We start from the raw sequence: 24,437 nt of genomic DNA, 5'->3' as shown, positions 1-24,437 counted from the left end.
TCTCCAGAGGATCTATCTTCCCAACCTAGGATCAAACCCCTGCCTCCTGCAGCTCCTGCACTGACGGCAGATTCTTTACCACTAAGCCACCAGGGAAGCCCACATAATAAAATAAAAACAATAAATCTGATGATGTAATTCACAGTGATAAATAACAGACAGGACTATAGGTACTTTCAAGGTGGCCAAGAGCATTAAAAGTCAAACTATAATACTAATATCAGTAATGAAATAAGAAGAAATCTTTCTAAGCACTTCTGATGTGCCAGGTATGGTTCAAGCTTCTTTATATCTATTGACTCACTTCAGACAATTCTGTAAGTAAACAGCTTTATTATGCTCATTTAAGAGATACTTCAATACATTTTCAAGAGATAAGAAGTAGATGACTAAGGAAACACACCATAAAGTGCGATGCGGTAGGTGACACTGAAAGGGTAAGAACAAAAACCACAGAGAATCAAAACATGAATATATCAGGCACCTCACTCACAGGAGAACAGAGTGAGATAGGAGCATATAACACCGGGAGAGGTTAAAGGTCTAAATAAAGCAAAGTCAAAACACCTCCTTCCCCAAGTGTAGTTTACAGCTGTCAGATATCAACATCCCAAACAACAACCCAAATCCAAACAATACGGCTTTAAAGTCCTTGTTTTTAATGACCATACTCCACTACCACTACTAGACAAAACTGGATCAAAGCAAAATCCACCCATGGACAATTGATGAAACACGCTTCAAATAAAAGAACACACAAATTTGGGATGAGAAGAATATGATGGGCAAATAGTAACATTAATATTAAAATTTAATTAATACTAATAGAAAAAAGCCTGTGTCACTCTATCAGTATCAGGGGAAAAAAAAAAAGACGTTAAGGTTAAAAATATTACTAGAGATGAATAAGTCAATACACAAGGATTAAGAGATTCCAACCACCAGGTAATAGTACCCAGCAAAAAGTGTACCCAGTCTAAAAATATGTAAAGTAAAAGTAATAGATCTAAGATAAAAATGAGGAATACATAATAAATTAATACAAGTAAAGCCTTTAAAATAGTACCTGTAATACACTAAGTACCATACCAGTATATCACCATAACAGTTATCACTATAACAAGTCTTTTTCTGGAAGTCACAGATCAAGCAGATAAAGAAGGAGGAGCTCTACAATTTATTTGATATCATCTAACACACAGACCCTTGCACCTTTTATATGCATGTGTATTCACACACTCTCCTCAGGCACTCACTGCCCTTTTACAACATATGCCCACATACTAGGCCACAGAGCAAATCTCAAAAATTACAAAGAACCAATAATATATATGTGTGTGTATATATATATATATATATATAACTCTCCAACAATAAAAGAATTAGATTAGAAATCAGCATCAAAAATTAAGCCAGTAAAATCTCATATTTATGGAAATTTAAAAGCTTACCTCTATATAATTCAACAATCAAAGAAGAATTGTCATGAAAATTAGAAAATAGGTTACATAATTTTAAAAAAACTCAAAATGTAATCTAAAGTAATACTAAAAGGAACATTTATAGCTTTAAACGCTTACATTGATTGCAGTGGTATAACTTTTTAATCTCTTTAACGCTCCTCATTAAAATAAAAAAAGACAGAGTAAGTAGGAAATAGGAAAAACTAACCATCACTCCCCAACCTGGAAAGGTACAGCAAAACTAAAAATATTATCAGAAAAAAAACACTCCAGGCTTCAAAAATTGATTAAATCAGTATATTCGTGGGAGAAAACAAAGGCAACTTCCAACAGACTTGAAAACAGAAGAAGTTCCAAACTGCCAAAAGATATCCGGCAGAAAGTCTGTCAAGCCAATTGGAGAGCTGCCACCAAAATTGGGAGAGAATGCTTTCTGCAAGAACACTCCTAAAGTCAAGGTCCTGGGATGTTTCTGAATCCTGACTTTCCTTAGACCTGGCTCCTCAGATTTCTCCTCATTTCCTTTTTTCTTGTCTAAGTTGCTCACAGGTTATTTCTGCTGCCTGCAAATAAAGATCCCCAACTATATAAAATGTTTCATCTCAATTTTTAAAAAAAACAAGCAGAATCAAAACACCCAGGAAGGTCAGTGGTGAACCTGGTAGCAGGTATTAAAGTCTCACCTCCCCTCTCCATAGCTTTCAACCACAGACTTTTATGAATTTTAGCACAGACAAAATGAATAGCAGGATGATTCAAAGTACTTGGATAATTTAGTTGCCATTTGATGCATAAAGAAAAATTCTTTAATATGAGTTACTTAAATGTTTGGGGTTATTTTTACACATCATATAACTATATAAATAAACTTAACTTCTCAAGTTTCAAAAAAAATAAAAAACAAAAACAAACAGTCAACTGAATCCAAGAGAAAAGTTGTGTCTTTGATTAGAGGAACCACTGAGCCTTTGAAGAGTTACTGTTTTTCTCTGTTGGGTAAGGTTCAGAGTAATAGCATACTAGTAAGGTTTCCCTACAGAGAAAAAACCTGGGCAGCAGAGGGAGAGGAAAATAAGTATTAGAAACACAGCTGCCAGACAGTTCAAGAAAACATTCTCTTTCTCTTAAAAATCAACATATCATTTCTAATTGAAAAATCCATATTTTTCTTTAAAAAATCAGAAATGTACAGGTCAAATAAAAAGCAGAATTAATTAGAAGCCCCTAAATAAAAAGGATCACCTATTCTAGGCAGTTCCAGAGGCTAAAACAAGAAATACTGAATGGAAGGTAGAGACAGGCAGATTTTGTCTAAAGGTAAAGAATCTTTGTGGCAACGCTCAAAATTCAAAAGAAATGCCCTGAGACAGTGGAGTTCTCAGTCTTCTGACATGTTCAAAGAGAATCTGGTACGTACATTTACAGACATGATGTAAAGGAAATTCTAGCACTGCAAAGGAACATGAGTTAAGTTTCCTTCTAATTCCAAATTAATTGGTTCTCCTCCTCTTGTATAAGCAGCAAATATAAACTAAATTTGAAGACAAAATTTGGGCATATTATAAGGCCAAATATGATCATCTCAGAGGAGTACAAAAGTGAGGAAAACAGCTTTCACAGACTACACAGACATCCTGTTTGCAAACTAATTATCTCAAGAGTGCATCCAGAACTAGAATTTCTGAATAAAAAAGAATCTACCCACTGAAAAATAAAAAAAAATTAAAAATTAAAAAAAAAAAAAAGAATCTAAAGAAACAGGTTAGGAATGTATCAGTAACAGCAAACTGATTAATTTTTATCTATGCTTCCCCTCAAGAGACAAATAGTAGTATGCTACCTCTAAACTAGAGAAGATATATTATTGTATACTAAAATAAATGGAAGTTTTAGATCCCATTGCAAAAAAGCAAAAAGGCATCCCTTATCACTTGTTCATATAAACTCAGCTATGTTATTGAACACAAAGTCAACTCAGAGAAACTTCTCAGCTTGCTCAGTGCTCCAGAGAAAGCGATTCATGGAGCATAAGTGAAGTCCTCTCTTCCAAGTAAAAGTTGGCTCATAATTAGTTTCTCCAATAGCTTATGTAACTGAAGTATGGAAAAGAAATAAAAGTCAGGCAAAATTAATTGTTCTTCTAGTATATAAGTTAAAAATTTATACTGTTGGCTCCTAAACAATGCAGGGTGTAGGGGTGTTGACCCTACGTGCAGGCGAAAATCTGTCTGTAACTTAGTAGTGTGGCCCACGTATCCAAGGTTCTGTAACAACAGATCCAACCAAACTCAGACCATGTAACACTGTAGAGTGTATTTAGTGAAGAAAAAAAAAAAAACTCTGCGTATGAGTGGACCTATACAGTTTAAACCTGCGTTATTCAAGGGTCAACAAGGGTCAGCTGTATGTGGATATAGAGGAAACCGGTGTCTCTAAGAAATGAAACAAATAAATTGGAAGACTGAGATTGACCTATATACACTACTATATAAAAGATAGATAACTAATAAGGATCTGAATTAAGTTCACCCATTTTCGTCCATTTTAGTTCACTGATTCCTAATGTGTCGATGTTTACTTTTACCATCTCCTGTGTGACCATGTCCAATTTACCTTGATTCATGACCTAACATTCCAGGTTCCTACGCAATACTGTTCGTTACAGCGTCGGATTTTACTTTCATCACCAGACACATCCACAACTGAGTGTCATTTCTGCTTTGGCCAAGCCATTTCAGTATTTCCAGAGTTACTAGTACTTGTCCTCCATTCTTTCCCAGTAGCATATTGGGCACCTTCCAACCTTGGGGGTTCATCTTATTGTGTCATATCTTTTTACACAGTTAATGGGGTTTTCGCAGCAAAAAAACTAGAGTGGTTTGCCATTCCCTCCTCCAGTGGACCATGTTTTCTCCTAACTGTCCACTATGACCCATCCATGTTGGGTGGCCCTACAAGGCATGGCTCATTGTTCCTTCAGTTATGCAAGCTCCTTCACCATGACAAGGCAGTGATCCATGAAGGGTGAATTTAATTCAGATAACCACTGTATCTATTACTGTGGTCAAGAATCACATAGAATAAATGGAGTAGCCCTTATAATCAACAATAAAAAAATCAAGAATACGAAATGCAGTACTTGGGTGCAACCTCAAAAAAAACCAGAATGATTTCGGTTTGTTTCCAAGGCAAACCATTCAACATCACAATAAACCAAATCTATGCCTCAACGACGGATGTCAAAGAAGCTGAAGTTGATCAGTTTTATGAAGACCTAGAAGACATCCTAGAATTAACACCAAAAAAATGATGTCCTAGGTGATTCATCATAGGTGATTAGAATGCAAAAGTAGGAAATCAAGAGATACCTGGAGTAACAGGCAAGTTTAGCCTTGGAGTACAAAATGAAGCAGGGCAAAGACCAAGAGAATTCTGTGAAGAGAATGCACTGGTCATAACAAACACCCTTTGACAACAACACAAAGACAATTCTACACATGGACATCACCAAATGGTTAATACAAAAACCAGATGGACTATATTTTTTTGCAGTCGAAGATAGAGAAGCACTATGCAGTCAGCAAAAACAAGACCTGGAGCTGACTGTGGCTCAGATAATCACTTCCTATCCAATTCAGGCTTAAACTAAAGAAAACAGGGAAAACAACTAGGCCAGGCAGGTATGACATAAATAAAATCCACTATGGTTATCCAGTGGAGGTGATGAATAGATTCAAGGGATCAGATCTGATAAAAGAGTGCCTGAAGAACTATAGAGAGAGGTTTGTAATATTGTATAGGAGGCACTGACCAAAACCATCTCAAAGAAAAAGAAATGCAAGAAGGCAAAGTGGTTGTCTGAGGAGGCTTTACAGATAGCTGAGGAAAGAAGAAAAGTGAAAAGCAAGGGAAAAGGGGAAAGATTTATGCAACTAAATGTAGAACTCCAGAGAATACCAAGAAGAGTCAAGAAGGCCTTCTTCAATGAACATGCAAAGAAATAGGGGAAACAACAGAAGGGAAAAGATTAGAGAGTTTTTCAAGAAAACTAGAGATATCAAAGGAACATTTCATGCAAAAATGGGCACAATAAAGGACAAAATGGTAAAGACCTAATAGAAGCAGAATAGACCAAGAAGAGATAGCAAGAATACACAGAAGAAATGTACAAAAAAGATATTAATGACCCGGTTTGGTCACTCACCTAGAGCCAGACATACCGGAGTGTGAAGTCAAGTGGGCCTTAGGAAGCACTGCTGCCAATAAAGCTAGTGGAGGTGATAGAGTTCCAGCAGAGCTATTTAAAATCTTAAACGATGATGCTATTAAAGTGAGCTTCCCTGGTGGCTCAGATGGTAAAGAGTCTGCCTGCAATGCAGGAGATCTGGGTTCAATCACTAGGCTGAGAAGACCCCCTGAAGGTGGGCATGGCAACCTACTCTAGCATTCTTGCCTGGAGAATCACCATGCACAGAGGTTGGCCTACAGTCCAGAGGGTCGTAAAGAGTCAGACACTACTGAGCAACTAAGGATGGCACTTACAACGTCACCAAATTTGAAAAAGCCAGCAGTGGCCACAGGACTGGAAAATGTCAACCTTCATCCCAATTCCCAAGAAGGGCGGAACTAAAGAATGTACAAACTATCGAACAATTGCACTCACTTCTCATGCTAGAAAGGTTATGCCTTCAACCTTTCAACAGTACGTGAAACAAGAACTTCCAGATGTACAAGCTAGGTCTAGAAACAGCAGAGGAACCAGAGATCAAACTGCCAACAGTCGCTGGATCATAGAGAAAGCAAATGAATTCCAGAAAAAAAATTCTACTTCTGTTTCATTGACTATGCTAAAGGCTTTGACTGTGCTAAGTTCAGTTCAGTTGCTCAGTCATGTCTGATTCTGCAATCCCATGGACTGCAGCATGCCAGGCCTCAATGTTCATCATCAACTCTCAGAGTTTACTGAAATTCATTTCCATTGAGTTGGTGGTGCTATCCAACCATCTCATCCTCTGTCATCCCCTTCTCCTCCTGCCTTCAATCTTTCCCAGAATCAGGGTCTTCTCAGAGTCAGTTCTCATCAGATGGCCAAAGTATTGGAGTTTCAGCTTCAACACCAGTCCTTCCAAAGAATATTCAGGACTGATTTCCTTTAGGATGGACTGGTTGGATCTCCTTGCTGTCCAGGGAACTCTCAAGACTCTTCTCCGACATCACAGTTCAAAAGCATCAATTCTTTGGTGCTCAGCTTTCCTTATAGTCCAACTCTCACACTCATACATGACTACGGGAAAAACCATGGCTTGGACTAGACGGACCTTTGTTGGCAAAGTAATCTCTCTGCTTTTCAGTATGCTCTCTAGGTTGATCACAACTTTTCTTCCAAGGAGCAAGCATCTTTTAATTTCATGGCTGCAGTCACCATCTGCAGTGATTTGGGAGCCGAAGAAAATAAAGTCTCTCACTGTTTCCCCATCTATTTGCCATGAAGTGATAGGACCAGACGCCATGATCTTAGTTTCCTGAATGTTGACTTTTAAGGCAACTTTTTCATTCTCCTCTTTCACTTTCATCAAGGCTCTTTAGTTCTTCTTCGCTTTATGCTATAAGTGTGGTGTCATTTGTGTATCTGACGTTATTGATACTTCTCCTGGCAATCTTGATTCCAGCTTGTGCTTCATCCAGCCCAGCGTTTCTCATAATGTACTCTGCATAGAAGTTAAATAAGCACAGTGACAATATACAGCCTTGATGTACTCCTTTCCTGACTTGGAACCAGTCTGTTGTTCCATAGACAGTTATAACTGTTGCTTCTTGACCTGCATACAGATTTATCAGGCGGCAGGTAAGATGGTATGGTATTCTCATCTCTTTAAGAATTTTCCATAGCTTGTTGTGATCCACACAGTCAAAGGCTTTGGCATAGTCAATAAAGCAGAAGTAGATCTATTTCTGGAACTCTCTTGCTTTTATGATGATCAAATGGATGTTGGCAATTTGATCTCTGGTTCTTCTGCCTTTTCTAAATCCAGCTTGAACATCTAGAGTTTCACAGTTTACGTACTGCTAAAGCCTGGCTTGGAGAATTTTGAGCGTTACTTTGCTAGTGTGTGAGAGGAGTGCAACTGTATGGTAGTTTGAGCATTCTTTGGCATTGCCATTCTTTGGGATTGGAATGAAAACTGACCTTTTCCAGTCCTGTGGCCACTGCTGAGTTTTCCAGATTTGCTGGCATATTGAGTGCAGCACTTTCACAGCATCATCTTTTAGGATTTTAAATAGCTCAACTGGAATTCAATCACCTCCAATAACTTTGTTCATAGTGATGCTTCCTAAGGCCCACTTGACTTTACATTCCAGGATGTCTGGCTCTAGGTGAGTGATCACACCATTGTGATTATCTGGGCTGTGAAGATCTTTTTTGTATAGTTCTTCTGTTTATTCTTGCCACCACTTCTTAACATCTTCTGCCTCTGTTAGGTGCCTACCAGTTCTGTCCTTTATTGTGCCCATCTTTGCATGAAATGTTCCCTTGGTATCTCTAATTTTCTTGAAGAGATCTCTAGTCTTTCCCATTCTATTGTTTTCCTCAATTTCTTTGCACTGATCACTGAGGAAGGCTTTCTTATCTCTCTTTGCTATTCTTTGAAACTCTGCATTCAAATAGATATATCTTTCTTTTTCTCCTTTGCCTTTTCCTTCTCTCCTTTTCTTAGCTATTTGTAAGGCTTCCTCAGACAACCGTTTTGCCTTTTTGCATTTCTTTTTCTTGGGGATGGTCTTGATCCCTGCCTCCTGTACAATGTCATGAACCTAAGTCCATAGTTTTTCAAGCGCTCTGTCTATCAGATCTAAGCCCTTGAATCTATTTGTCATTTCCACAGTATAATTGTAAGGGATTTGATTTAGGTCATACCTGAATGGTCTAGTGGTTTCCCCTACTTTCTTCAATTTCAGTTTGAATTTGGCAATAGGAATTCATGATCTGAGCCACGGTCAGCTCCCAGTCTTGTTTTTGCTGACTATATAGAGCTTCTCCATCTTTGGCAGCAAAGAATATAATCAGTCTGATTTCAGTACTGACCATCTGGTGGTGTCCATGTGTAGAGTCTTCTCTTGTGTCATTGGAAGAGGATGTTTGCTATGACCAGTGTGTTCTCTTGGCAAAACTCTACTAGCCTTTGCCTTGCTTCATTCTGTACTCCAAGGCCAAATTTGCCCGTTACTCCAGGTGTTTCTTGACTGCCTGCTTTTGCAGTCCAGTCCCCTATAATGAAAAGGACATCTTTTGTGTGTGCTACTTCTAGAAGGTCTTGTAGGTCTTCACAGAACCATTAATCTTCAGCTTCGTCATCATTACTGGTCGGGGCATAGACTTGGATAACCATAATGTTGAATGGTTTGCCTTGGAAACGAACAGAAGTCATTCTGTCATTTTTGAGATTGCATCCAAGAGCCTCTTGATGAAAGTGAAAGAGGAGAGTGAAAAAGTTGGCTTAAAGCTCAACATTCAGAAAACTAACATCATGGCATCCAGTCCCATCACTTCATGGCAAATAGATGAGGAAACAGTGGAAACAGTGGCTGGCTTTATTTTTCTGGGCTCCAAAATCACTGCAGATGGTGATTACAGCCATGAAATTAAAAGACACTTATTCCTTTTTTTGAAGGAAAGTTATGAGCAACCTAGACAGCATATTGAAAAGCAGAGACATTACTTTGTCAACAAACGTCCATCTAAGCCAGGCTATGGTTTTTCCAGTGGTCATGTGTGGATGTGAGAGTTGGACTATAAAGAAAGCTGAGCACCAAAGAATTGATGCTTTTGAACTGTGGTGTTGGAGAAGACTTTTGAGAGTCCCCTGGACTGCAAGGAGATCCAACCAGTCCATCCTAAAGGAGATCAGTCCTGGGTGTTCATTGTAAGGGTTGATGTTGAAGCTGAAGCTCCAATAATTTGGCCACCTCATGCGAAGAGCTGACTCATTGGGAAAGACCCTGATGCTGGGAAAGACTGAGGGCAGGAGGAGAAGGGGATGACAGAGGATGAGATGGTAGGATGGCATCACCGACTCAATGGACATGGGTTTGGGTCGACTCTGAAAGTTGGTGATGGACAGGGAGGCCTGGCGTGCTGCAGTTCATGGGGTCACAAAGAGTCAGACAAGACTGAGCAACTGAACTGAACTGAACCGCATTTCAGACTCTCTTGTTCACTGTGATGGCTACTCCATTTCTTCTAAGGGATTTCTGCCCACAGCAGTAGATATAATGGTCATCTGAATTAAATTCACCCATTCCTAATCAGTTTGCTGATTCCTAAAATGTCGATGTTCACGCTTGCCATCTCCTGTTTGACCACTTCCAATTTGCCTTGATTCATGGACCTGACATTTCAGGATCCTATGAAATACTGCTCTTTACAGCACCGAACCCTGCTTCCATCACCAGTCACATCCACAACTGGGTGGTGTTTTTGCTTTGGCTCTGTCTCTTAATTCTTTCTGGAGTTATTTCTCCACAGATCTCCAGTAGCATATTGTACACCTACTGACCTGGGGAGTTCATCTTTCAGTGTCCTATCTTTTTCCCTTTTCATACTATTCATGGGGTCCTCAAGCCAAGAATACTGAAGTGTCTTGCCATTCTTCTCCAGTGACCACACAGAGATCATAATGAGCTGTGAAAAACTCTTGAAGAGATGAGAATACCAGACCATCTTACCTGTCTCCTCAGAAACCTGTATGCAGATCAACAACCAACAGTTAGAACCTGACATGGAACAATGGACTGGTTCAAAATTGAGAAAGGAGTACATCAAGGCTGTATATTGTCACCCTGCTTATTTAACTTCTATGCAGAGTACATCGTGCGAAATGCCAGGCTGGATGTGTTACAAGTTGGAATCAAGATTGCCAGGAGAAATTTCAACAACCTCAGATATGCAGATGATAACCACTCTAATGGCAGAAAGCAAAGAGGAACTAATGAAACTCCTGATGAGATTGAAAGAAGACAGTGAAAAAGCCATCATAAAACTCAAAATAAAAAAAAACTAAGATCATGGCATCCAGCCCCATCACTTCATGGCAAGTAGGAGGGTAAAAAGTGGAAGCAGTGACAGATTTTCTTCTCGTGGGATCTAAAACCACTGTAGATGGTGACTGCAGCTGTGAAATTAGAAGACAACTGCTTCTTGGAAGGAAAGCTATGAAAAACCTAGGCAGTTTATTAAACAGAAAAGACATCACTTTGCCAGCAAAGGTCCATATTGTGAAGGCTGTGGTCTTTCCAGTAGTCATGTACAGGTGTGAGAGCTGGGCACTGAAGAAATGATGCTTTCAAACTGTTGGGCTTGAGAAGACTCTTGAGAGTCCCTTGGCCACCAAGGAGATCAAACCAGGCAATCCTAAAGGAAATCAACACTGAATATTCTATGGAAGGACTGAAGCTGAAGCTCCAATACTTTGGGCACCTGATGTGAAGAGCCAAATCACTGGAAAAGACCCTGTCCCTGGGAAAGACTGAAAGCAGAAGGAAAAGAGGGTGATGGATGATGAGTTAGTTGGATGGCATCAGTGATTCAAATGACATGAACTTGGGCAAATTCCTGGAGATGGTGAAGGACAAGGAGGCCTGGCATGCTCAGTCCATACGGTCACAAAGAGATGACCTAGCGACTGAAAAAATACAACAAATAAGGACCTACCGTATAGCACGGGAACTCTGCTCATACTCTGTAATAGTCTACATGGGAAGAGCCTCTAAAAGAGAGTGAATACATGTATGTGTATAACATTCATTTTGCTATACACCTGAAACCAACACAACATTGTAAATCAACTATACTCTAATAAAAATGTTTTTAAAAGAAATCAAAGAAAGGGAATTAAATAGTTCCCTTAAATACCAACAACTGCCCACTCCAGTATTCTTGCCTGGAGAATCCCAGGGACGGGAGCCTGGTGGGCTGTTGTCTATGGGGTCACACAGAGTTGGACACGACTGACGTGACTTAGCAACAGCAGCAGACTACTGTTTAAGGGAACATCTGTCCTTCTTGGCTATCTGAGGGGAAAAAGCATCCTTACTATTCAGAAACTGCCCTAAAATAATATAGACAGTTGCCAGGTAGAAAGAAGCTCCCTGGAAAGGATATTAAAAAATGAACAAACTCCAAAGACTGCCAAATTTCACCCAGCCCAGGCACCTACAGAATCCATTTTAAACTTCCTCTAGAGGAAAAAAAAGAGTGCATCTACAACACATTCATAGGTAATATATTTATTACACAGGGTTTTCCCCTAGTAATACACCTTGATCTCCTAGAAGTTTCCCAGTATGTCTAGCAGTTGGATGTCTTCTTGAAAGTCCATTCTCAACTGTGGAAGGTAACTGGCTCACCATTGACCAATCAGTTACAGGCAAAGGCTCGGCCACCACAGAAAAGCCAGGTGACCCTCCTACCTGCTGAGGCACACTCATCTAGATGGAGCAGAGCCCAGTGTGATCAGAAGCAGCACAGAGACTAGTGTGTGTCTGTAAAGCCTCCTTATTCGCAGGGAAGATCCCTGCCCAGGGATCTTCTGCACACCAAGTCTCTCAAGGCCTGGATTTTAATTTGTGGCTGATCACTGTGGAAATGTAGTTTGTAGCTGATTTCTTTGGCAAGAAGTCTGCGCTAAGAAAAAAACCAGAGCACATGCAGTAAAGCCTGTACCACTTACAGATGCTAAAGAGTGTTGACTTATGGGATGTCTCACTTAGTACACTAGGCTTTTATACAAGTTTTAAGAAAGATTCTCTGAACAGAATTCCTATTAAAGTATTTTTTATATAATTAAGACCCAAGGTGCTCTATGATGTATGAGAAATAGTGAGTGTCATGAGCAAACTCTTAAGAATAAAGAATAAAAACTCTCCATCTGTTTTTAAATGGAGAAAGCCAAAATAAATAAGTGAATGAAGTCTAAATACAATTTTAAAAACAAAAATCCCATAGAAATATTTATTTACAGAATTTTTATGTTTGTAAACTTCTTTTAAGTCTCAGAATTCATTAGAAACGTTAATGACACTTTACCAAGTTTCTGGCTGTTTCTCCCTGGAAATTTCTGAAGCAAAAGAAATTCTACACTATGAAAAAGAGATTATCCCAAATAAAATCATGTCATTCTATTCAAGGATAGTATAACATCTACTCTGGCCAAATAAAATACACTGGAAAATGCTAAACATAAAGAACTCCTTTAGGCATAAATATTTATAATAACACATTAAAGGGATCCTCAATTTTTGCTTGGAAATGGTAATTGTGCTGGTTTGGGCCCAAAGGCCTTTTTAAAAATTAAAGAGATTCATATCCACCATCCACCTAGCTATCCAATGGTTTTTAATACAAAACAGCAGAGGTGATCAAAATAATATAGATTTATATCACAGGAAAACAGAATTGGTTTGGATTCCTTTTTCTATAGTCCCTATCACTTAATTCCTATTTCTAATACTTAAATTACAAAACAAGAAAACGTAATGGTTAACATTTCAGAGAAAATGAATCTGTGATTCACAGACACCATCACATCCTTGAAGAAACACAAGTAATTTAAACCCACATTAGCTCTTACAGAAAAGCACAGTAAAGTATTTGAGACAAGTTAGTCAAGACAGGCTGACCACCTTACTCGGAAACTTCCTTTTTTCACTGTCTTTGGTCTCCTAAAGTTGTCCCTCTAACATCTTGAACAAGACAAGGATGTCCACCCTCACCACTTTTTTAAACATAGTTTTGGAAGTCCTGGCTACAGCAATCAGAGAAGAAAAGGAGTAAAGGAGTCCAAATTGGAAAGGAAGAAGCTAAACTGTCACTGTTTGCAGATGACATGATAATATACACAGAAGATCCTAAAGATGCTACCAGAAAACTACGAGAACCACCAATGAGTTTGGAAAAGGTGCAGGTTACAAAATTAACACACAGAAATCAGTTGCATTTCTATACACTAACAACAAAAGATCAGAAAAAGCAATTCAAGAAACACTTCCATTTACCATCGCATCAAAAAGAATAAAACACCTAGGAACAAATCTACTTAAGGAGGCCAAAGACCTGTACTCCACTGTAAGATCCTGATGAAGGGATTAGTGTTTTCATAAGAGAGACCCCAGAGAGATAGATCCCTTATCCCTTCCACTACATGAGGACAAAGTGAGAAGGCGCCAGCTATGAACTAGGAAGAGGGCCCTTACCTGAATGTGACCATGCTGGCACCTTGATCTTGCCTTCCAGAACCGCGGGGGAAAGTTTCAGCTGTTTATAAACTAGCCGGTCTGTGGCATTTTGTTAGAGCAGGTGGAAAGGACCCAGACACTAAACCCACGCCCTACCAGCAGTGTAACTTTGAATCCCCTGGTAGCCTCAATTTTCTGCTCTGTAAAGTGAGAATGAGTGATTATTCATAAGACTGTGGGGTAGGCTTCACCAGATAACTTACATAAAGTGCCTGCCAACAAAGTATCGGAGCATAGAGTGAAAACTGAGGCTTTTGAGTATATTTTCAAAGTCTCAAGATAATTTTACCTATTTCTATGCCATGGGTGAAAATCCCACGCCCCTTCCATGGTTGCTAAAAAAAGCAGAATCCACAATGCCACAAATCTGATCATCCCCTTCAAGCACACAGTCAATTCACCATTTTTCTGAAACCCACATGTACCCGTAATACTTGCCTCTAATTTCAAAATTTGACTCACATCATAAGTGTTTCACTGCTCAATTTACATTCACTAAAGTCTGTATTTGCTACTGTTTTTAACTTGATCAGAATGATTAATATCAAAGTAGTCTGATTCAAGAAGCAAAAAACATTTTACGAAAGTTTCATTTGTGGAAATTAAAATCAGAGAAGGCTGCTATATCTTCAATAATATTAAAAGGCAATGATAGCTCCTAAAATTCTCTTTGCTTTACGCAAAGTAATATCCATTATAGGTTAAGGAGAAATTAACAGTTTTGCATGAGTACAGATTTAAACTCTCATCATATGTTTCTCTACAAAATTGGATACTGTGAGCTGTACTATGGGTCATTCTAACAGCTAAGAATTGAAACCTGGAGACTTAAAGATGTTCTTTAGGCAGAGGACCCGTAAGTGAAGAAAGCTGTGACCAAAATGAATTGTTGAAGAGGGATTTGTTCCAGTGACGGCATCTGTGTTTTTAAATAGGAAATCTCTTTGGCCTAGTTGAATAATACAATTCTGATAAGCCTAAGAGACATTAACACATTCAATTTCCCTAAGTCATCTTAAAATCTAAAATAGTTTAAAATCAGGATGAAGGAAAAAAATGCTTTTGCCTAAAGACTGAAATCAGATATGCTTTAAATATATAAGTATTGCTATTATAAATATCATACTGCATAATCATAAAAATAAAAGCACCATAGGTAAAATTTCAAAGAAGTTACAAGAAAATCTGGTCAATATTTTCATTAATATACTATAACCTAAGCCTTCAAAATGGCAAAAGATCTTGGTTTCAAATTCAGAGTATACTTTATCAGTATGAATGAATCATCAATCATGCTTCCTCTAGTTAAAAAATAAAACAGCAGCATATTTCCATTTTAGCTCCAACAGTGAGAAATCCAAAAGGCAAATTCACCATCTAAACATATTAATCTGTTCATTTCAGAGGCCTAGAGACCATTTTTCCCTTCTAACTACTTTAAAATTTTCCTGTTATATTTTATAATTAAGCATAATACTTTATTTAACTTTTAACTCTAAATTTCCTCAAGTCCTCTTGGAAGTAAGCAATAATGAAATCTCAAATAACTCATTCTCAATTTTGAGTAAAGTGACATTTTAAGTTTATATTAAAAAAAAAACAAAGAAAACCATTCTGCGGACCTAGTCCCAAAGAAACCTTAAAAGACAAGCCCATAGAAGACAGAGAATTAAATGTTTCACCAGTCAATTCATTATAATTATTAATTCCCAAGATATTTATAAAGAGAACGATCATCAGCTGATAGCCAGCTAATGAGAGTTAACAGGAGTGATTTGTAAGGGTTTTCATGCCCATGTGGCCCTCTTAGAGCGAGTAGGTGCTATACAAGATTCTCTCATGGCCCCACAATATTACACTCACTATTATACTTATCAAAAACCTTTCTGAGCTTGACAGCACATTGTGATAAAATGTACACATCACTGCAAAAGACTTAAGACTACAGTTTATTTGCAACTCAGTATGGATTACCTTAATCAGATAATCATATTATTTTTCTCTAAAAACTTAGCTGAGATTTCTGGGAATAGAAATTTTGCTTCAAGAAGGTATAGGAAGGGGAGAGAACTACCAGAGTGTTCAACATGAAAAAAGGTCTAGAGAGAAAAGACAGGAGAAACTATGATAATGGACCAAAATGGAAGTTAAAAATGTACAAGAAGACAATTTCATTTGCCCTGAAATTTCTCAGTATGCAAACAGGTATGGAATAGAGAAGGTAAACTGAGCATAAAAACTCTAGGAGAAGCAAACTTTAATCCTAGCTCCTGCATTTATTGCTCTACAAATGACAGTAATAAATATAATTCTGTCCTTAAAGTTGTAAGCTATTCTAATCTATAATAATAATAATAAAGGCTACCTAGAAAGTTGAACAGATTTTTCACATTACATATACTTTACAAAATTAAGTTCTTGAAATGTGAGGGGGGAAAAAAAGAAAAGAAACAGACCAAATTGTTTAAATTTTTCTTTGAGTGATACAAATTGGGGTGATTTTCCCTTTTTTTCCTCTTTTCCAATTTTATATAATATTATTTTACTTCCATAACCAAATAAGCATAATAATGAAAAGCCAATATGTACTACTATTTCCTGACTTTAAATTGTTCTTGGTCTAAGGCAGGACACAGAGAAAGAGATTGAATTTGGATTATAATTTATTACAATGTTGGGAATAGTAAACACAAATGTATACTTTGTTTAAACAAAATGTAAATGAAATTATATTTTATTAATTGATTTTATTTTTAACTGGTGTTTGCTACAAATGGTAGTATTAAAAAGTAAAATATTTTTACTCTTAGATACTATATGAGAACCTGATAATTTAAAATAATGATATCTATGTTATCATAGTATTTTTAAAACATTTTCTAGAGTTAATATCTTTCAACATATAAAACAATAATTTCTGAAAAGGAACAATATGAAAAAATTTTTTTAAAGTTCAATCAAATGAAATTTGGGCTACTCAGTCATTTTCTGAACACAAGTTTCAACTTCAACTGATGTTTCCTTTTTTATTATTTTCTCTGACTTATTTGGACTTCCCTGTTGGTCCAGTGGCTATGACTCTGTGTTCCCAATGCAGGGGGTCCAGGTTCAATCCTGGGTCAGGAAACTAGATCTCATCTGCTGCAACTAAGAATTTGCTGATTTATTCAACTCGAAGGTAACCCATATAAAGTAAAATTTCTTTATTCTCTTACATTATCTTTCACTTTGACTTGGAGTTAGCCAGTCAAAATATCACTTTTAAAAAAATTTCAGATGCAAATGGAAAAATCTTTGAGGTATGAGAGATATCAAAGATTGTTTTGAAAACTGACCCTGTCATTCATTCACCAATTCCTTCTTCAGCAAAAATGTATTGGGTCCTTTCCAGATGCCAAGCACTTGTTTGGGCATACAGCAGGCACTGTCCATTGCTTACCCAACAACCACTTCACTCTTCCCTGCCAAGGGAACTGTGATTTGTTGAAATACAAGAGATCTTTTTATTTTAGAGCAAGCAGGTTGCCAACTCGAGGGGCATAAATCATCACTGGTCTGAACTAGTAAAAATCTCATGCCCGTGGACACTGGTTTTTCTGAGAGCAGACCATGTTACCCAGTTCTGGCTAATAGCTTGTAAAGGAATACAGCTGATCCACATTACTCATGGATTCTTTACTAGAAAATCTGTCGACTCACTAACATTTATTTATAATTCCAAATCAATACCTGCAGCATTTTTGCAGTCATTTGTGGATATGTGTAGAGAGGGAAAACTTTTGAACCACCCAATGCACATGTTCCCGGCTGAGGTCAAACAAAGGAACACTCAGCTTTCTTGTTTCAGCTCTCGTACTGTAAACAAGTACCCTTGGTATGGTCTATCTAGTGCCACACTTCTCTTACTTTTTTCGGTTTTCATTGGTGTTTTCACTATTTTAAATGGCCAGCTAGCATAGTACTGCGATGTTATCTAGTGTCCTAAGCACAAGAAGCTATGAGGTATGTTGCCCAGGAAATACGTGTGTTAGATCAGATTCATTCAGTAATGAGTCATAGTACTGCTGGGGATGAATGCTGCTGCTGCTGCTAAGTCACTTCAGTCGTGTCCGACTCTGTGCGACCCCACAGACGGCAGCCCACCAGGCTCCCCGTCCCTGGGATTCTCCAGGCAAGAACACTGGAGTGGGTTGCCATTTCCTTCTCCAATGCATGAAAGTGAAAAGTGAAAGTGAAGTCGCTCAGTCGTGTCCGACTCTTCGCGACCCCATGGGCTGCAGCCTACCAGGCTCCTCCATCCATGGGATTTTCCAGGCGAGAGGACTGGTGTGGGGTGCCGTTGCCTTCTGCAGCGATGAGTGCAATGTTAGTGAATCAACTATTTACATTAAATAATATGTCTTTAAACAGAAACACACACAAAATAGGGTTATATATTGATTGTTGATTAAAATATGCCCAGCGACTTATAGGAACCTAACTCTGAATATCATCTAGGAGCAATGATTCAGTTTTGGCTAATTTAGTGCTTGTGGTAAGTAAAAAGAATCAACTATATTTCTAATGAGAGGCATTTTGCCCCTTTCAACTTTCTGAGCACAAGAAACAATAAGAGAATAAATACTATCAGACAGAAAGACCCTGATAACATCCAACAGCCATCAGCTACCAACATCCAGACTTTGAATCAGAAAATAAGCTTCTGTTTGTTTAAGCCGTTACAGTGGAAGTGTCTATACAAAGATACAATTAAATGACGCTTCTTTCTCAATAAGCACACAGTAGAGTACTCTTGAAATAAAACAACAAACATGTTCTATCTTCTGAAAAACCAGGTCCTATAAAAGGTGCTTATCGTGCATTCTAGTCAAATGGAGTAGCTTCTGTTTGGTACCACTTTTACTTCTACCTTGCTTCCCTGGTGACTCAAAGGGTAACAAATCCGCCTGCAGTGCAGGAGACCCACGTTCAATCCCTGGGTTGGAAAGATCCCCTGGAGAAGAGAATGGCAGCCCACTCCAGTATTCTTGCCTGGAGAATTCCATGGACAGAGGAGCCTGGATGCTATACTCCATGGCTTGTCAAAGAGTCTGACACAACTAAGTGGCTAACACTTCAAGGTAAAGGTCAACAAACTTGCAATGTTATGAATTGATGTCTAATTTTTAATAAACTTTGCATTTATTTTTATTGTGTACTTATAAATAGAAAAATACAGCCTCAAAAACATTTTGACACATAAGGAATATCTGAGAAATATGGATGAATGTGTATGTATGTGTATATATATAAAGATATATCACAATTTATTTTACCATTCCACATTGATAAAATTGGCATCATATCTATATTGATGGACATTTGGGTTTATTATTTTACTCTTATAAACAATACTATGGTGAACACTTACATTGTACACATATACAATGATTTTCAAAACTATTTTGGACTTAACATACACACACTACTACATAATTAACAAGAACCTACTGTACAGCACAGAAAATTCTACTCAATAATCTGTAATAGCCTCTATGGGAAAAGAACCTGAAAAAGAATCGATATATGTATACATATAACTGAAGCATTTGCCATATGCCTGAAATGAGCACAACACTGTAAATCAACTGTACTCCAATATATAATACAAATTCAATGTAAAAAAAAATTACTGAAGGACTCCAAAGAGGTTTTACTTATGTGGGTAACATCTATCCATATTTCCTATATTAAAGACTAAAATTAAGAAATTTTAAAAATACTTATTAATTCATTTAAAATGATAATTCTACTACATGTCAATATATTTTATGAAAATAACTATATTTCACAAAACAAAAATAAATTAGTGAGGACAGTAGCACTGTTACGTATTTATGCAAATCTGTTAAGTGTATGGCTTAATAAATGCAACTGAATTCTCATCAATGTTTCTGAACTCAATCTGCTGAATAATCAGTTATCATGGAGCCTCTGAGAAAATTCACTGTATGATCATGAGAAAATTAGAATGAAAAAGGCAAATACTATCTTAACATTATTATAAAAATGGTTTCACTTTATAGATCCTCTGAAAGTACCTTGGGGAAAGCCCGGAAGTCTCAGGACTCCACTTTGACTTTTGCTGCTTTAGAGCACATATTTGTAGAAGTGGAATTGCTGAGTTATAAGAATACACATCTTGAAATGTTTTACATGTCGACAAACAGCTCTCCAAAGCTGTTGTAAAAATTCACACTCCCGAAGCAGTGTGTGTGTGTGTTATATGTCCAATTCTTTGGGACCCCATGGAAAGTAGCCTACCAGGCTCCTCTGTCCATGGAATTCTCCGCAGCAGCACAGTTCTTTTAAATACATATCTTGTCAACCCTGTTGACAATCATTTTACTTTCTGTCAGCCTGATCGGTGTGAAATATTATCTTATTGTGCTTTTACTGGGTATTCTCTTGATAAATATAGCTTGAGCATCTTTACAAGCCCATTTACCATTCATGGTTTCTTTTGTGTGAACTGCCTATTCATATAATTTGCCCATTTTCAGCTGTGTTTTCTTTTAAAGAGATTACATTTACTGAGTTTGATCTCTTGTTGGATGCATGACTTAAAGTTAATTTCTCACAGATCAAGTCTGTATTTATTCCTCAATTAGGCACTATAAGAAAAATACAATAGGTAAATCATTGACAATGAAGCCATATGGCCTGGAACTGAATTTTCAGTTTACTTTCTCTAAACCACTGCACTAAAGTGGGAATAATAATAACACCAAAATCACATGGCTATAACAAGAATTAAATAAAATATGGGAAAAACTTACTGCACTTGGTTTATAGGAAGGGCTCCTTATAATCTTAACCATGTTATTATTACCTAGGGAATTTTTTAATGGCAAACTCTAAAAGATGTTTCCAGATACTATTTGAAATACCTCAAGTGCTGGGTAAAAAACATATTAATATATTAAAAAGTTTAACCTTACAGAAATTCAGAATTTTATAAAACCTTGAAAGTTTATAAATCCTTGGAATATTTTCCCCAATCATTTTCAAGTCCTTCATATATCTAACTATGAAAAATTATTGAAAATTATAATAGCAATATAAGTAGAGGTTATTTACTGAAATATTCACGGATATAATGAGCAACAACACATAAATACACTAATAATGAAACTAGTGCTTCTGGGAAAAGTGTTGGTCCACATTAGTTTTAAACGTTCTAGAAAGTCAACATCCAACCCAAATAAGTAAAAAACTTTTACATATCTTTCTCTTATCTCAAAAAAAAAAAATCAGAAATAATACAGTGGCATCAAATACTTCTATTTTTCTATAAAGATTGTAAGAAAGGCTGAGAAAATCTTAACACATTCACTCCCCTCTCCTTTCCACTCATTAAGTGAGTAGTAAAAAGTTTTCTAACACTGAAAAGATAATGAATTCTTTTCAGGTAAGCTGACTCATTTTACTAAAAAGCAATCTTCCTATTTATAGCTCAGTTATAATCATCTTTGGATGATGGAAATTTATAATTGATCAACCTTGACTAAAATTAAAGAATCCCAATGGCAATAAATTATAACATCTATTTTCCCCCTGAGGGAATGAGAAAGAAAACAATTTTTGAAATGTCATTACTCAAATGGCTTTTTAAAACCATGTGATATTTAAATGGTAAATTTTAATTATCTTTTTTTCTGATAAAAGGATCTTTTGAAAGACAAATTCTTCCTATTGTTACTGCTCTTTATTTTACTGGGCCCATAAACATCACTAAGAACTGTTTTGTACAATGGACTATGGTAGGTTCTGTAGAAATAGGGATCATAATAAGATAAAGTTCTTCCTTACAAGAATGACTGATGCTACAATAGAGAGAAGCAGGAGCAGCAACCATGTTTACCGTCCCATTTATTATGTGGTATCGGTACTGTGGGAGCCTTCTGGAAGACAGTAGTAGGTGGAGAGTGGGAACCCAGATACTGAACCCAGAAGTAATAGTTATTGGTCACCACAGGTTCTGGAGTATGGCCAAAGGAAGAGGTAGCTAAACTGGGAAAAAGGGAAAGATAATAAGAAATGGGGATGAAGAGGCCAGGTGTTGGGTGGATATTCACTACACCAACAATGACACAAAGAGTAATGATGAAGACAGAAAAAGTGAGTCATGAATGTAAAGGAGTAACTGGAAGGTGAGGTGACGGGGATATAAAGGCAAATGCTTCCAAGGACCTGGTAACTTCGAAGGAGAAGAGACATGATCTAAAAGCAGCAATGGGAGCAAGAAAGACATGCAGTTTCTCTAGACACCAAGGAACATGGGATATGAGAAAAAAACAGCCACTACCTGGAAGGACAGGAAGCACTGTCCTTAGGAGGCAGTCCGATTTCACTTAGAGCAACAAGAAGAGAAGATTCAGAGAAGACCTTCAGGATATTGCCTGAAGTTTTGCTGATGATAAAACACGTTCCAGGTGATAGAGAAGAAAGGATAGGGGAAACAATATTAAGAAAGGGTAAGGAACTGAGCAAGATTAGGGTAGACAAGAGCCATTTGTAGCTACAAGTCCAGTATTGATGGATAACTTTGGATGTTAGCTGACTTCAGAGGCCACACTCATTTTACCTACATTCTACTCTTAAAATAGCCTTGGTGCAAAATGACAAATGTTCTAATCAAAACATGTAACAAAGATCCAGGAAAACTCAAGATTAGAAACAAAGAGTTATTAGAACAGAACTCATTATAAATGATCAACGAAATCAAAACTACAGAACGGGTAAGAATTTGCTGAATTAATGAGGTTAAAAGGCGATGTCGGCACTGCAGACAATGGGAACTGCACTTAAGATGCACAGATGTCAACTAGAGGGCAGTCCTTGTGGCTGAATCGCACGGTGCAGCAAGAGATAAAGTTGTAAAAATATGAAGGGGCCAGTCATGAATAAAACCTACAGACTGGAAAGGCACAGGGTAAGGGAAAGGTTAGTGGCAGTAAAATTAATTTCAAAACAGATGTGGTTGTATCTAGAAAATTCAATGTTACAGTGGCTTGATCACATAGGAGTCTATCATTTCTCTCATGTAAACAAAGGTAGGAAATTGGGATGCTTGAACTGGAATGACAGATCCATGATGACCAGGCATCCAGCTCCCTGAAATAGTTACCGGTGAAACCAAGATGCTACGAGAGCACCAAACAGTATATCCAATCCCAGGCAGCAAGAAGTAAAAGCGACAGACCACCACAATCCCCTTCAGTAAGCTCCCTCCGAAGATCCATCCTGGAAATCACACACAATGTTTCTTTACATCTCACTGGCCACAATAAATCACATGGCCACATCTAACTGCACAGAAGATAGGAACATATAATTCTTTAGCTGGAAACTGAGGTAGGCAGACGTTCAGTAACTTTCTACTGTCACATGCTAGGCACTGATCTCATCTGACTCCACAACCTATACTCTTAGCCACTGCGCCACTGCCTACAAGTGAGTCTCTTCAGTCTGGCAAGAGGCATCAAGACCTGAATCAAGGCAGGCAAAGTGAAAACAGGTGGAAGAAATGGCTTCAAAAAATAATAAAGAGCTACTTTGGAAAACAATCTGGCAATTCCTCAAAAATTCAAAGATAGAGTTTACTCAGCAATTCCACTCCTAAACATACAAATAAAAGTAATGAAAATCTGCAACACACAAAATTTTGTACATGAATGCTCATACCAGTACTATTCATAACATTTCCAAAGTGAAAAGAAACAAACATCAACCAATTGATAAGTAGATAAACAAAGTGTGATGTAGACATGCAATGGACTATCATTCAGTCATAAAAAAGAAATAAAGTATTGCTATGCTACAGCGTGGAGGAACCTTGAAAAAATAATGCTACGTGAAAGGAGTCAGTCACAAAAGATCATATACTGTATTGATTCCACTGATACAAAATATCCAGAATAGTCAAATCCAAAGAGGAAGAAAGTAGACCACTGATTGCAAAGGGCTGGGGTGGAAGCAGTGGAGGATGGGGGAAGCGAGAGGTACCTCTAAGAGGTTCACAATTTCTTTTGGAGTGATTAAATGTTCTAAAATTGACTACAGTGATGGTTCCACAACTCTATAGATATATTAAGAACCACTAACCTATATGCTTTAAATGAGTAAATAGTACAGTGTGGTACAGAGTGTGAATATCTCAATAAGCTGTTACAGGGAGCAAAAAAAAGACAACCAAGAAATGACATAATTTGACTCCTCTGATTAGTTCAGCTCTGTTCTAAAGTCTGAGAAGAAGAGACTGTTGGGGCAAAGAAAGCTCTTTACCTCTAACATGCACATGGCTCTGTCCTTCCTTTAGAAAAGGAAAGCAGCGGAATGTCCACACAGTGGCTCCATCGCACTGGGAGGATTCTAACCTCCCCCAGGCCCAGGCCTCATGTCCTGTCATGGAAATGGGACAAGCCTGTCCTACCCTTCGCACTCATTGAAACATTTCTCTCACCTTCTCCCTCCACACTACTAGAGAGCAGAGCAGACTTTATCTGACATAAAGAATACACGCAAAATAGAAGTTTACAGAGTCCCAAGAAAGGCTCTCAAAATAAAGGGTTTAAATGCAATCTGAATAAGATTTCTTAATTTTGTTAGAGACGAAAGCACTGAAAGTTAGTGATCCCAGGA

The 24,437-nt window shown here is 37.6% G+C and overlaps 1 protein-coding gene across 2 annotated transcripts in view; it reads right to left on the bottom strand.

The window, feature by feature from the left end:
- Positions 1 to 24,437, bottom strand: part of SMYD3 (SET and MYND domain containing 3) — a 701,156-nt gene that overhangs the window by 549,279 nt on the left and 127,440 nt on the right. The gene's annotated exons all lie outside the window — the stretch shown is intronic.

This window comes from Muntiacus reevesi, chromosome 5 (genome assembly GCF_963930625.1).
Source record: "Muntiacus reevesi chromosome 5, mMunRee1.1, whole genome shotgun sequence".
Classification (NCBI taxonomy): Eukaryota; Metazoa; Chordata; class Mammalia; order Artiodactyla; family Cervidae; genus Muntiacus; species Muntiacus reevesi.
Note: the sequence above shows the minus strand (reverse complement) of the source record. Positions and strands in the feature narration are given on the sequence as shown.